Raw genomic sequence first — 16,596 nt, forward strand, 5'->3', positions numbered from 1 at the left:
AATTTAGTGCTTATTTGACTAGTGGCATGCTCACTAACTTAAACAAATATTGTTGGACTCCACTCCCCCTTCCCCCTGAACTTTCTCCCACCATTCCTCTCCTCTCTTTTTATCAACTGTTAACATAAACAGCTGAAAAACTGTACAGAACTAATAAGCAGCAAGTGTTAGGTTGCTATTACCAGCATAAGTTCCTTACCTCAAGGAATTGCCTACTCTTAACTGTTTCACTGTCTTGCTGCACACATTGATAACTGATTGCTTCTACTGTGGTCTGGTAAGCTGAATCAAAGTTTCTGCCTGCTCTGTTCACCCTTGCTTCACTTGGGCTCACTCCGCTCCCCTACCCAACCCCCATTCCCACCCACCCACACATCAATTACCTTTGTAACTAACCATCTTAACCCCACCCTCCCTGATCCCCAACTTCCTGTACTCTCCATACAATCACAACCTGCCCCTCTTAAAATAACCCCTTCTCACCTCTCGACTCACTACACCTAAATCCTCCCACCCTTCTCACTGCTCTCATTCTCCCTCCTCTAGCTGACTATTACCATACACCTTCCTTCTATCAAGCATCTACCCCCTTTCATATTTTTGTCATCCTCCAGTATGTTCTTCCCTCTCTTTTACCCTTACTTCTTCTTCTCTTGAGCAACCTCACTTCCTACCACATTCAGCTAAACCTACTCCCCTGTTCTCCCACCTCCTCTTATAACACAATTGACACCAGCAGACACTACACCTTTCCCTTTTCTCCCTCACTTTTCTCATGTACTGAATTCAATCTCCCCAAAATCAAACTGTCTCCAAAATGCCCCTCATTCCACAGAATTAAACAAACATTTCACTCACCCTACCCCTATACATTACTTCTCTTCCTCCCACTATACATCCTTCAACTCTCAGGTGATAATCACCCAAACCCTGGCCCACACTCTAATTCATCAAGTCCTATCTATAACTCACAAACACTTCAGCAGGCACCTAAACCAAGTCTCAGACATCTCTGTTTCTAGTCAATCAACATTCATAGCATTCTTAACAAGATAACTGAATTCCACAACTGGATAGCCCAGTACTCCCTCAACATAGTTAGTGTCTCTGAAACATGGTTCAAACCATATAATGTAGACAAAGAATTTCTCTTCCCTGGTTACAACATTCTACTCCTGGACAGAACACACACAAAAGGAGGAGGCATTGCCAATGTGTACTCTCACCTCCTATGTATATCTCCCCCAGTTAACCCTCCCCCCTCCTTTCACCCAGCTAAACTCATTATTGTCAAATGCAAATTCAGCAATCATAAAACTCTAACCGTAGTCACCATCTGTATACCCCTCCCCTTTGAAAGAACATACCGCTATTAGAACAAATCCTTCATTGGATGTCTAACAATATACATACTAAACCAATACTAGGTGATGTTAACATCAGTTGGCTCACCCTCATCTCTAACTCTCCCACCACCAGCATATGGATCCACTCAACTTATTTCTTCACCCACTTTTTTCATAAATCCACAAATACCTGCTCTAGCTTGGATTGGATACTTGTCTCTAAGCCTGACCTCTATCACTACCCTGAATCCCTACCAGACTCAATCAGTGACCAGTTCCTTATATGTGTCCAAAGATTCTCCAGCAGCCCCACACCCTCTACCACTCCCAACTGCAAAACAGTCCTTTCTCACTAAAACCCATTTCAACCAGCTATATCAAACAACTTCTTATCAAACTTAAACCAGGTTTTCCTTCGGCTGACAACCTGCCGCCTCTCTTCCTAAAAGCTGCTGAAGACTCCATAGCATATCCTGTCTCCATTCTCATAAACTGCTCAATTAATCCATTGTTCCTGCCATCCAGAAAAAGTTCCACACTATACTAATCCACAAAGGTGGAAATTCTGTTGAGCTCTCTAATTATTGACCTATTGCTATACTCTCTCCCTTCTCCAGACCTCTTGAGCACTGTGCTTATAAACAAATCTCAGCTTATCTTACTCATGAAAACTTAATTACCTCTACTCAACATGGCTTCCGCTCCCCCCCCCATGACAGCACCACTACTGCACTTATTTCCTTTACTAACTTCATCTCCCTAGCTAGAGACAATAATAAACTAGTGTCCTGCATCTTTTTAGATCTCTCCAAAGCCTTTGACACTATCTATCACCCCATTCTCCTCTCCAAACTGTCTCAACTCAACCTCTCCTCAGCAACTATCTCCTGGTTCAATAGCCTACCTCACAGACAGACTGCAATCTGTAAAATGGCTGTCTGCTCTTTCTACTTCTCTCCCCATCAAAATGGGCATCCCTCAAGGGTCTATTTTAGGCACCCTCCTTTTTAACATTTTTACTAACCAACTTCACACATTTTGTCCTCAGGCTTCTCTCATACAGTACACAGATGACTCCACCATCATTTTTATCATTGACAGTCCCACTGACCTACTAACCCTGACACAAACATCTTTCACCCTCACTGAAACATGACTTACTAACAACCAACTCATACTAAACCCTAAAAAGACAAAACCTCTTCTCTTCCTCCCAAAATCTCTTTACCATCTTAAATCCTTATTTGCCATCTCTTCCCTCAACAACACTATGATCATAGTTGAATCACACACTAAACTGCTTGGTAATAGTGGATGATCAACTAAAATTTGACCTTCATGTACTTAACTCATCAAGAGAACCCACCAAAAGCTTGGTTTGCTCTATAGAAATAAAAGGTTCCTCACACTCATCTCCAAGATCTCACTAGCTCAAGCTTACCTTCTCCCCAACCTCTTTTACATCTCTCAGATTTTAACCAACTTACATTCTTCACTACTTTCCAGACTTGAAACCACCTAGTAAAAAGTTGCTAGATTTTCAGCCATTCTGCCCTCAAGATCACACCACTGTCACGCTCTCCAGACACTCAGCAAGATCACACCACTGTCACGCTCTCCAGACACTCAGATGACTAGAGTTTCCTAACCAACTCTTATTTACTCAACTTCTCATTATCCATACAATTTTGAATAAGCTTTCCTCTTGCCCTAGCATTTCTTCACTTGTCTCCCTCTATAAGCTCCCTTGATCCCTCAGATGCTCTGACCAATGTCTCTTACAAATTCACAGACCTAAAAAATCTATTGGACAGAATCTCTGCAGCTACTTCCCTGCTCCTGCATGGAACAAGCTCTCCATGAACCATAGAAACATTTCCTACATCCACGAATTCAAGAAAACTCTCAAAAGGTACTTTAATTGCACATGGATTTGCCTCTGTAATCATCCCACATGAACCCACCCCTTTCTCTATCACTATTCTCTCTATTCCTCCCTTCCCTACTACCATACCTCACTTAACTGCTCTGTATTGTGCAATTACCCTCTGAAGTTAACCCAATGTGTTATTCAAATTCATTCAAATGTTCTATTGTATATTTATTTGCTATGTTATTTCAAGAATGTTATAATGCCTCTTACTATATTGTACTGTGAAGCTTTATCTACATTTGCTTAACTGTTTTATTGTAAATGTTTCACTGTGCTTATCTTCAGTTTTGTAAATTTTCTTGCTTATTTGTACTGTGGAGCTTTTCTCCTTGGGCCTCCACTGAAAAAGGGATTTTGCTCAGATGGACTATCCTGGTTAACAAATGTCAAATAAATAAATAAATAAATGGGAGACATGGAATTAAGTCCCATCTTCTAATTTAGTGCAAGACTTTATCATGGCCAGCAAAACTGGATTAACCCCATCCATTCATTTCAGATGATTCAGACTTTGCAATATGAGTAGCTTCAGGAGGTAGAACACAGTTGACATTTGTTGCATAGTATCTGTTTCAGGAGTGAATTAGCAACGGTTACTTAAGAGGGTCCAAATTTAATCAGAATTTCATCTGGTAATATATCAAGTCTGCCAGAAGTTGCAAAATAAAAATGACAACAGAAAACAAGCCACAAGCCAGGAATAAACCAGTGTGTAAAAGCAAAAATAAATACAAAACACAATCCAATAAACACACGAAACACTGCAAAAAAAAATGTATAAATAAGGCCTTCGTATAAAACTCCAAAAGATACATTAATACAGCAAAAAAACAAGGATAAGCGCTTTCATGATAGACAAAATCCCATCGCTTCATCAGATCTAGCAAGATACAGACACCCTCCCCATTATATATACACGGCTCATCAAACCCCTTAAAGAGACATAAAGAAATAGCGCAGAATAATGAAATACAAATATATATTCACTATATCACCATTTTTTTCAAATCTAGGTGCTTAGGATTTTCCTGTCTCTTCCCCCCTTGGCTGACCTGGTGTGACATAGTTTGAACTCTACATTTACCTACAAAACGGAGACTACAGGACTGCAATTGGTCACCATAACAAAATTAGTTTCTCTCAGCATTTAAGCAGATTGAACTCAACATTTACCTACAAAACGGAGTCTGCAGGACTGCAATTGGTCACCATAACAAAATCAGTTTCTCTCAGCATTTAAGAAGATTGAACTCTATATGTACCTACAAAACGGAGTCTACAGGACTGCAATTGGTCACCATAACAAAATCAGTTTCTCTCAGCATTTAAACAGAGTAGGTTGCACACAAAAAGCATTTGTTAAGCTTTCACTTACAATGCTGTATAATTAAGCAGGTCACCATTTTGGTCAGCCATAGGGCTCTTTTTTCTACTTGAGTATTTGCCTCCTTCCTCTGTAACTTAAGTAAATTGACTCTTACATTAAGAGCTATAATACTTACCTTATAGCTTTAGGACACCTTAGGAAACCTTGTAAACTGCAATAGCCTCGCTACGTTTGTATACAGTTGATCTGTCTTTCCTGCTAAACATAAGTGAAATTACAGTGCTGAGTGCAAGTAACATTAAAATTAAAGTGCTGAGTGCAAATAACATTAAAGTGCTGAGTGCAGATTTTAGGCCCTTACATTCAACTTACCTCTGGTGTGGTGTCTTGAGTCAATCAGAGTATTCCCTGTAACCACTCCTACTGCCTTCCCTTTTCCCCACCCCCTCTTTCCTTAAACAGGTTAAACTGCTACAATTCAGTATAGACATCATTTTCAAATCTAGGTGCTTAGGATTCCCTCTCTCTTCCCCCCTTGGCTGACCTGGTGTGACTTAGGGCAAGTTTCTTCATTGTATGCATCTTTTCCTGTTTTTTATGTAACTGAATGACCTGCTGCTGAATTCTGATTCTGCAAAGTCTGCTCTGTTTTTTGCAGAGGTTCTATAAGTAGCTAGTGACTTTACTGAATTTCTGTGGTAATATTTGTGTTTAAACTGAACCTGTACCTAGAGAAAGTATATAATCAGAGTTCTTACTTGCTGCACGTGTTTTTAATGTTTAAATTGCACACACGCATTAAAGAAGTGTTTTTATAACCTGAATAACTTGGGCTAGCTATACCTGAAGTGCTTTTACTGGCAATTTTCCAGTTGTACAATTGTGAACAATTGATTTAGTTTTTCTGGTATATCTTTAAAATCTGGCAAGTGTTTATTTACTGCATTGCTCTCTTGCTTAGGTTTCTTAGCTATAAATCTTAGTTCATTCTGAAGTGTGCTACTTTACCCCCCCACCCTCAAACCTTTCTGAATGTATTTCCACTGTAACTTAAGTAAACTGACTCTTACTTTAAGAACTATAATACTTACCTTATAGCTTTAGGACACCTTAGGAAACCTTGTAAACTGCAATAGCCCCGCTACGTTTGCCCTCGCTATGCTCGGGCTGTCTTTGCTCTCCTCCCTGCCCCAATTTCCTCCCATTCCCAGTACCTCTAAATTTAAAGTACTTTAGCCACTCACCCACTTTCTAGATCCTATCTGCTTTCATCTGGGATAATTCCTCCCACCCCCATTCTTCTACCTACATTTTAATAGCACCTATTAGCTTTCATCTGGCATTCTTCCATCCCCCTTCCAGTACCTTTACCTCACCACTCTATCTTCTGGTGTTGCATCACCAGGTAAAACAGTTCCTTAACTCACTAGCTGAATCACAAATAACGATATACTCCTCATTATTACCCCTCATGTTCACACCATACCTCCTTACCTTGTATGAAAACCAGTTTCTCATGGGATTTCAGCTCCTCAAAGGCAATACTATCACCCCAGCTGTAAATCCTCCCACCTTCAACCATACTTACAGTACCAGGTCCTATCCAACATCTTGTTCAGTCTATCAACATCTCAACCCCAGGCACATTAGCTCTAGATCCAAACACTACCACAAACTAATAAACAAATTCCTGAAGTTCATCACCAAGTATAGACTTAACCTAATACTTGGTGGTGATATTCACCCCAACCCTTGCCCACCCACTTCAGATATGCACACACCCCCTCTACTTGCAATCTAAGCTACAGACCTACAATTAGTAGGCCAACTAACTTTCTCCTAGCCTGTCATCATAATATTAGAAGCATTAATAACAAGGTACATGAATTGCATGCACTTCTGGATGTCCACTCCCCTGAGATTCTCTGTTTATCTGAAACCTGGTTAAAACTTAACAATACAGACAATGAAGTGTTACCACCTGGGTACAACATACACAGGCTGGATCGTGCTCCCAGGAAGGGGTGGGGTAGCTGTACTCTATAAATCTGAGTTGAATGTCACCATAGATGTAATACAGCCACCTCAGGTTAATAACGCAGAGATTATTGCCACCAAATTGCAACGTAATAAAAATAAATGCATTAATATCATCTGTATGTACATTCCCCCAGGTAACAATATATCTACACTTGAAGATATCCTGCACTGGTTATCATGTCACTACCCCCAAGAAACCCTAGAACTTGGAGACTTTAACATAGACTGGGGCACCTGTTCTTCAGAATCCCCAAACACCTATATTAACCTGCATGCATTTACACAAATCATATCCACCCCTACCAGGATAGGTAAACCCAACCAAAAAGAAAGCATACTTGACTGGGTACTCATAAATAGTCACCCCCAACTGTACACCTCTGGTAGCCTCCCTGATGGCCTAAGCGATCATCTTCTCACATATGTAATTAAGCACAAAGCCATTAATTCCCAACAACCCTTACTCAAAAGGTTAGAAACAATAAAAACTTTGACCCTGCCAAATTCCAACAAGAACTAAACTCATGTAATTGGTCTATTCTAAAACACCTCCCCTTAGAGGAAGCAGTAGCATACTTTAACAACAAATTCCTTGAGATCCTTGATTTGCATGCACCTGTTCTTTCAAAGAGAACAAAGGCAAAAACTGCGCCATGGCTTTCTAAAGAGTCTAAACTCAAAATTACTCTTAGAAACAGAGCGTGGGCTTTATGGCGCTCATCTAAAGACCCCCAAGATCACATTAAATACAGGCAATCCAGGAACGAAACTAAAAAATCCATTTTACAAGACAAAAAACAATACTACTGTAATTTACAGACAGTAAATCAAAATAACCCTCAGATGTTTTGGGCATGTTTAAATAATCTACTACATCCTGGACAAACTTCAACTCCAATCCCTGCTGCTACTATTGATAAAACCTCTGAAGATGTTTCTGATAGTTTTAACTAATTCTTTACTGAGACAATTCAAGTCCTAGCTAGCCAACTACCTCCTAGCTCCCCTGGTCCTGCAAGTACGATCCCTAGAAACCTACTCGCGTTCAGCTTCCAACCAGTCACCACTTCACTTATCTGTATCTTGATCAAAAAATTAAAACCCACTACACTTTCTGCTGATCAACTCCCTGCCGAGTACCTACAAAAATCAGCTGATGCTATTGCTTACCCTATCTTAATACTAATCAATTGAAGCATAGTAGAAGCTAAAATTCCCACCAACTGGAAAATATCCTATATAATCCCACTTCACAAAGGAGACAGCTCTACTGAATTCTCCAATTATAGGCCAATAGCTATACTCTCTCCACTTGCAAAGATTATGGAAAAATGTATTCATAGACAACTCATGCGCCACCTAATCCAGAATCACCTTATGGCAGACACTCAGCATGGCTTCCGTCCTCATCACAGCACTACTTCAGCCCTCCTAGCCTTTACCAACACCATAAACCATAATTGCAACAATAATTATATATCCTCAGCCCTCTTCTTGGATCTTTCCAAGGCATTTTATATGGTTGATCACCAACTTTTAATCCACAACCTGCAAACATTCTGTCTAGATACTAGAGCCCTTCGATGGTTTCAATCCTACCTGAATGGTCGACAGCAGGCTGTCCTCTGGCAGAACAAACTCTCTAATCTTCTACCTAACACCCTTGGAGTACCACAAGGCTCTATACTAGGGCCCTTGCTGTTCTTCATCTTCATTAACGGCCTTTATACTGTCATCCCAAAAGTCAGCTGTATCCAATATGCTGATGACTCTACTCTGATTTGCTCGGCCACATCTCCAATAGAGTTATGGTCAGCTACCCAGACCACCTTTAATACAATAGAAAGCTGGCTTTCTGAATGTTGTCTGATCCTAAATCCCAAAAAAACTAAAATGCTGTTATTTTCACCAACACGTAGGTCTACCACTTTCACCTTTACAATAAATTCAAATGATGGCACAATAATCTCCCCTGACCCCTCTACAAAACTATTAGACGTCATCATAGATAATAATTTAAAATTCGACCTACATGTTAACCAAACTATCAAAACTATCACTAAAAAACTAGAGTCACTTTACAGAATAAAAGCCTTCCTAACCCCTCCAGCTAAAATTGCCATAGCTCACTCTCACCTTCTTTCAACCCTTTTGTATGCATCTCCTCTACTCTCGAATTTAAACAAGACTGTCCTTAACAAACTCTCAATTTGCTACAACCGCATTGCCAGGTTTGCCACTGGGCTGCCTTTTAGGACACATCATTGCGTCAATCTAAATCAGCTTGGGTGTCTTGAACTACCCAGCCTAATCCAGTATAACCAACTGATTATGGCCTATAAAATCCTCTATAATCCAGACAATACTCCTGCACTTAAAAATATTATCACCCCCTATAACAATCCTAGACCGCTTTGATCTTCTAACAAACTACTAATTCAGACTAGCAAAATTAATAACACAGCCGGTGACTCTCTCTTTGCAAACTCTGTAAGTAGACCCTGGAACTCCCTTCCAGCTGATATTACTTTACTTTCTACCTTAGGTCAATTTAAAACTAGACTCAAACAACATTTGGCACTTAATTGGCTATGTCAATGTATCAAGCCTGGCTAACTCTCTCTAGAATGTGTAAAAATCTGTTAACCATCTTACTGTGTAATTTAATTTAATCCTGACTTATGCTCGGGATTAACTCTAACCTGTGGAACTTGTTTAACTTGCTTACTTATGTAATCACTGTAAATAGTCTGTTTGCAATATGTAATGCTGGTATTATGTAATGCTGTATCTGCTTACCCTTGGAGCTTTTCTCCCTGGGCCTCCACGGAAAATGGACATGCATCCAGTCAGACAATCCCGGTCAACAAATGTAAATATATATATATATATATATATATATATATATATATATATATATATATATATATAGTTCCCTATCAGAAGCCTGAAACACTATAAGCCTGAAAATCAAAATCCTGAAACCAAAAGCCTGAAAACTCAAAATCCTGAAAACCCAAAATCCTGAAACTCAAAATCCTGAAAACACAAATAATGCTAATATGCCAAGATAAAGACATTAATATCTACCGACTGACCCTGACCCTAACCCTAACCCTAAGGTCCGTCACTATCGCACACTCACCTGACCTGTGCCCTAACCCTAACTCACTTAAACTGCCCCTAACCCTAATTTTTGTCACTATTGCATACATGCCTAACCTGCGCCCTAACCCTAACTCACTTAAACCGCCCCTAACCCTAGCATAAAACCAACCGCACACTTACCTGAACCCAACGCATGACCTAACACCACAGGGCTAACAATAGCAAAGCCACAATGATGTCGGTATGTCTATTTTGTGTTTTCAGGATTTTGAGTTTCAGGATTTTGGGTTTTCAGGATTTTGAGTTTTTAGGCTTTTGGTTTCAGGATTTTGATTTTCAGGCTTATAGTGTTTCAGGCTTCTGATAGGGAACTATATATATATATATATATATATATATATATATATATATATATATCCCTTCTGATAGGGAACCATATATATATATATATATAAATATATATATATATATATATATATATATATATATATATATATATATATATCTATATATATATATATATATATATATATACACATATATATATATATATATATATATATATATATATAAATATCTATATATATATATATATATATATATATATATATATATATATATATTAATATGGTTCCCTATCAGAAGCCTGAAACACTATAAGCCTGAAAATCAAAATCCTGAAACCAAAAGCCTGAAAACTCAAAATCCTGAAAACCCAAAATTCTGAAACTCAAAATCCTGAAAACACAAATAATGCTAATATGCCAATACAAACACACTAATATCTACCGACTGACCTTAACCCTAACCCTAACCCTAAGGTCCGTCACTATCGCACACTCACCTAACCCGCCCTAACCCTAACTCACTTAAACCCCTAACCCTAATTTTTGTCACTATTGCATACATGCCTAACCTGCCTTTAACCCTAACTCACTTATACCTCTAACCCTCACATAAAACCAACCGACACTTACCTGAACCCAACGCATGACCTAACACCACAGGGCTAACAATAGCAAAGCCACAATGACGTCAGTATGTCTATTTTGTATTTTCAGGATTTTGAGTTTCAGGATTTTGGGTTTTCAGGATTTTGAGTTTTCAGGCTTTTGGTTTCAGGATTTTGATTTTCAGGCTTATAGTGTTTCAGGCTTCTGATAGGGAACCATATATATATATATATATATATATATATATATATATATATATATATATATATATATATATATATATATATATATATATATATATAAAAACATATGAGAACTTATGCAGCTATAAAACCAATATGTTGACATAAAAAGCTACCTACGTAATCTACGCTTTTTTAATACAGAGTTTAGGGGTACAAACTCATTAAGCCCACTTTCTTTGTGGGCATTTAATCTAATAATCCATTGAGTCTCAATAGATTACATTTTATTCACTATATCACCATGTCTAGTGTCAGCATAAATGTTATCAATGACCATAAATCTAAAACCGTGGTCATGTCCCCTAGTCATAATGTGTTTCGCTAGAGCATTGCACTTGTAGGATATATTAATAGCATAAAGGTGTTCCCTAATCCTATCCTTAAATTTCCTGTTGGTATTCCCAACATAAAAGTTTGAACATAGATTACAAATAGCAAGATACACTATATCCTGGGTGTTGCTTGTGGCTGTGCTTCTAAAACGGAATATTCTTCCAGTATCTGGATTCACAAATCTACTACTAGAATCAATAAATCCACAGTATCTGCAACTCCCACATGGTATCGTGCAAGGTATATGATCTGTAACAGTGACATTGGTGCAATGCTGCCCAGTGTTGTAGCAAAGCAACCTCTTCAAATTAGGTTTGTTCTTGTAAGTAAATCTAGGACATGTACCCACAACCTCCTTTATCTCCTCATCTGTCATAAGGACAGACCTGTATTTCCTTATAATATTCATAATGTCTTTATTGTCACTAGTATATTGGAGACTACAGGACATGGACCCCCTCCTCCTATCACTGGACTCAATATGATCATATGATCTAGAAAAATATGGTTTAGCTCTGGTATTCCTCATGGCTATACCTTTATCCAACCCTATCTGTATTCCCTGTGACTTGCACCCTCTATCCATAAAATTTCTGGCTAGTTTTTCCAATTCAATTTGAAATCCATCCTCACTAGCATTAAGCCTAGACATTCACATACTCTGTCCTGTAACAATATTGGAAAATATATGTGCTGGATGCATACTGGTCCTATGTAATAATGATTTTTTATTACTATCTTTCCTGAATAATTTAGTATCAGAAGTATGTTGTGGTGTTTGACATACCATAACATCCACAAATTCAATACAATCGAAAGAGTACTTCAGTGAAAATTTCAAAAAGGTAGTAGTTGTATGTAGATACTCAACAAAACTCAAAAGAGACATAAATAAATAGTGCAGAATAATGAAATACATATATATATATATATATATATATATATATATATATATATATATATGGTTCCCTATCAGAAGCCTGAAACACTATAAGCCTGAAAATCAAAATCTTGAAAACTATAGACTGAAATAAGGTCCGTCACTATCGCACACTCACCTGACCCGCGCCCTAACCCTAACTCACTTAAACCGCCCCTAACCCCAATATTTGTCACTATTGCATACAAGCCTAACCTGCGCCCTAACCCTAACTTACTTAAACCACCCCTAACCCTAACATAAAACCAACCGCACACTTACATGAACCCAACGCATGACCCAACACCACAGGGCTAACAATAGCAAAGCCACAATGACGTCAGTATGTCCATTTTGTGTTTTCAGGATTTTGAGTTTCAGGATTTTGGGCTTTCAGGATTTTGGGCTTTCAGTCTATAGTTTTCAGGATTTTGATTTTCAGGCTTATAGTGTTTCAGGCTTCTGATAGGGAACCATATATATATATATATATTTATATATATATATATATATATATATATATATATATATATATATATATATATATATATATATATACATATATATATATATATATATATATATATATATATATATATATATATATATATATATATATATATATATACATATATATATATATATATATATATATATATATATATATATATATATATATATATATAAAATATATGAAAACATATAGCTATAAAACCAATGTGTTGACGTAAAAAGCTACCTACGTAATCTACACTTTTTTAATACAGACTTTAGGGGTACAAACTCATTAAGCCCACTTCCTTTGTGAGCATTTAATCTAATAATCTATTGAGTCTCAGTAGATTCCCTCTTATTCACTATATCACTGAGTCTAGCGTCAGCATAAATGTTATCAATGATCATAAATATAAAATCGTGGTCATGTCCCCTAGCCATAATTTGTTTTGCTAGAGCATAGCACTTGTAGGATATATTAATAGCATAAAAGTGTTCCCTAATTCTATCCTAAATGATGAGGTGATACTCAGAGATTCGAAACATTTCTTGCAGCTACTTTATGAGCATGTGCATGGGGGTTATAGTTTGGAAGGATGTCTGTTAGCTACCTTAGATATTGCTTCACTATTTACAGTAATCCCTAATGACTTAGATATAGAGTTGCCGAGTAGTTATCTTATTAGGGATGGGACATTAGATAGAAACACTATCAAATTGATTGACCATCTCTTGGAGACAATACTTGAAAATAATGTCTTCTTGTTTAATCATGAATACTATCTACAACGTACTGGTGTAGCCATGGGCACCTCATGTGCCAACACCTATGCTAATATGGTGTTGGCAGAGTGTGAACATCAACATGTACTTAATAATAATGAGTTTTTACAATATATCAGTATGTATGTAAGATTTGTGGATGATATCTTTATTTTATGGACAGGTTCTCAGTCTTGTCTTTTGAGTTTTGTTGAGTATCTGCATACAACTACCACCTTTTTGAAATTTTCTCTGAAGTACTCTTCCGATTGTATTGAATTTTTGGATGTAAGGGTATGTCAAACACCACAACATACTTTTGATACTAAATTATTCAGGAAAGATTGTTATAGAAATTCATTATTACATAGGACCAGTATGCATCCAGCACATATATTTTCCAATATTGCTACAGGACAGAATATGCAAATGTCTAGGCTTAATGCTAGTGAGGATGGATTTCAAACTGAATTAAAGAAACTAGCCAGAAATGTTATGCCTAGAGGGTACAAGTCGCAGGAAATACAGATAGGGTTGGATAAATGTATAGCCATGAGGAATACCAGAGCTAAACCATATTTTTATAGATCAAAGGTTCATAGGTTCATAGGTTGGTATTAGGCTATCGGCCCTAAGGCCTATACAAGCCTAGCCATAACAATTCCCTGGCTATTTCTTCCCACACTATTTACTTCCCTGGACCCCTATGTAACAGAGCGACTGACATGATCGCCAGGGTACATTTTCTTTCTCCCATCCAATCATCAAGGTTCCTTTTGAAGAGGGCCAAAGAGGAGCTCTGCTTGACATGTATGGGCAGTCTATACTAGAGTCTGGGGAGTCTCTGGGCCAGGAACCTATCCCTCCAGCATGTTTTGTTTATTCTATCAATGATCATATTGAGTCCAGTGATAGGAGGAGGGGGTCCATGTCCTGTAGTCTCCAATATACTAGTGACAATAAAGACATTACGAATATTATAAGGAAATACAGGTCTGTCCTTATGACAGATGAGGAGATAAAGGAGGTTGTGGGTACATGTCCTAGATTTACTTACAAGAACAAACCTAATTTGAAGAGGTTGCTTTGCTACAACACTGGGCAGCATTGCACCAATGTCACTGTTGCAGATCATAAACCTTGCACGATACCATGTGGGAGCTGCAGATACTGTGGATTTATTGATTCTAGTAGTAGATTTGTGAATCCAGATACTGGAAGAATATTCCGTTTTAGAAGCACAGCCACATGCAACACCCATGATATAGTGTATCTTGCTATTTGTAATCTATGTTCAAGCTTTTATGTTGGGAAAACCAACAGGAAATTTAAGGATAGGATTAGGGAACACCTTTATGCTATTAATATATCCTACAAGTGCAATGCTCTAGTGAAACACATTATGGCTAGGGGACATGATCACAATTTTAGATTTATGGTCATTGATAACATTTATGCTGACACTAGACTTGGTGATATAGTGAATAAAACGTAATCTGTTGAGACTCAATGGATTATTAGATTAAATGTCCACAAAGGAAGTGGGCTTAATGAGTTTGTACCCCTAAAGCCTGTATTAAAAAAGCGTAGATTACGTAGGTAGATTTTTATGTCAACACATTGGTTTTATAGCTACATAGGTTTTCATATGTTTTATATATATATATATATATATATATATATATATATATATTTGTATTTCATTATTCTGCACTATGGTTTGATGAGCTGTGTATATATAATGGGAGGGTGTCTGTATCTTGCTAGATCTGATGAAGCGATGGGCATTTGTCTATCATGAAAGCACTTATCCTTGTTTTTTGCTGTATTAAAGTATCTTTTGGAGTTTTATACGAAGGCCTTATTCATACATTTTTTGCAGTGTTTCCAGTGTGTATTGGATTGTGCTTTAAAATAAAAAATTACCTCTGTATTAATACTGCAATGAGGTATAGTTGATTGTTCTATTTTAAACTGTATGGAAGAAGGAGCTTGCTTTCAGTATATCTAATAGCAATGAGGACAGTTTTTATTTTATTTTTTTTTATTTTTTATTTAACATTTGTTGACCGGGAATGTCCGACTAGGTTCCACAGAGCCTGTTTTCAGCGGAGACCCGGGGAGAAATGCTCCAGATGCATGTCTTTGGACTTGTAACAGGTTCAAGAAAATATTTTAGAGTTATATTTCAACAACTCTCCAATCTGAAAAAAATATACAGTGTCTAAGGTCAATTGCTTTTCCTAAACAATTGTTTGGTTATTTAATGTTATGTAAAAACTATCCTGTCTTTTGAATACGGTAAAGTATAAAGCAGACATTGTAAATTATTCTGATCCAGAATAAAGGAAGGGTGAAATATCTCTCAAAGATGGAAAGCGCTCTGAGTTGAAGATTATTAGATGCTCTGCTTTTCAAAAGATTGACATCCAGGGTTAGAAAGCAGGAAGATATTTATTGTTGTTAGCACACTAGTGAATACTCAAAAAGAAAGATCATTCAACTTTAAAATAAGTACACACAGAAAACCTATATGAGCCCACTAGGGAGGTTAAAGTAAATGAAATATTTTCAGCATAATTCAGTACTTTATCAAGGATGCAGTCAGCCATTTTAAGAATAATTTGATGCTTGTCTTTCATTCCTTTTGACAACTATTCCAGAATTAAATTAAAGAGAACAGAGGGTAATGATCAACCTTGTCTGGATCCAGAACCAACTATCAAAAAAGCTAGAAGCTAAATGGATAGAATATTAACCTTTAACCTATTTTATGAAACAAGTTGGGAATTTCATAATTTCAAGTGCAATGGATAAGAAAGTTTCTTTAGCAAGGTCAAATACATTTATACATTAGGTGACATAAAATGTCCATATGCTTAGCAAGTATTTTGACTCAAACAAGATATAAAGTGCAGCACAGATTTGCTCACATGGAACCTTAATAAAATCAGCTTGTTTATCATCTATGAAATTTTTGCAATCATTTCCATGATGTGTGGCTAAGAAATTTGTTTGAATGTTAGCTTTCTTGTTAATAAATGGAATGTGTATGTAGGGAGAGGGAGGCAATAGAAGTTTTATTAATGCAATAACCCATCTTGAAATTATAAGCTTCATTCCATAAAAAAAATT

Source organism: Protopterus annectens, chromosome 10.part0 (assembly GCF_019279795.1).
Source record: "Protopterus annectens isolate FY-2018-M chromosome 10.part0, PAN1.0, whole genome shotgun sequence".
NCBI lineage: Eukaryota > Metazoa > Chordata > Ceratodontiformes > Protopteridae > Protopterus > Protopterus annectens.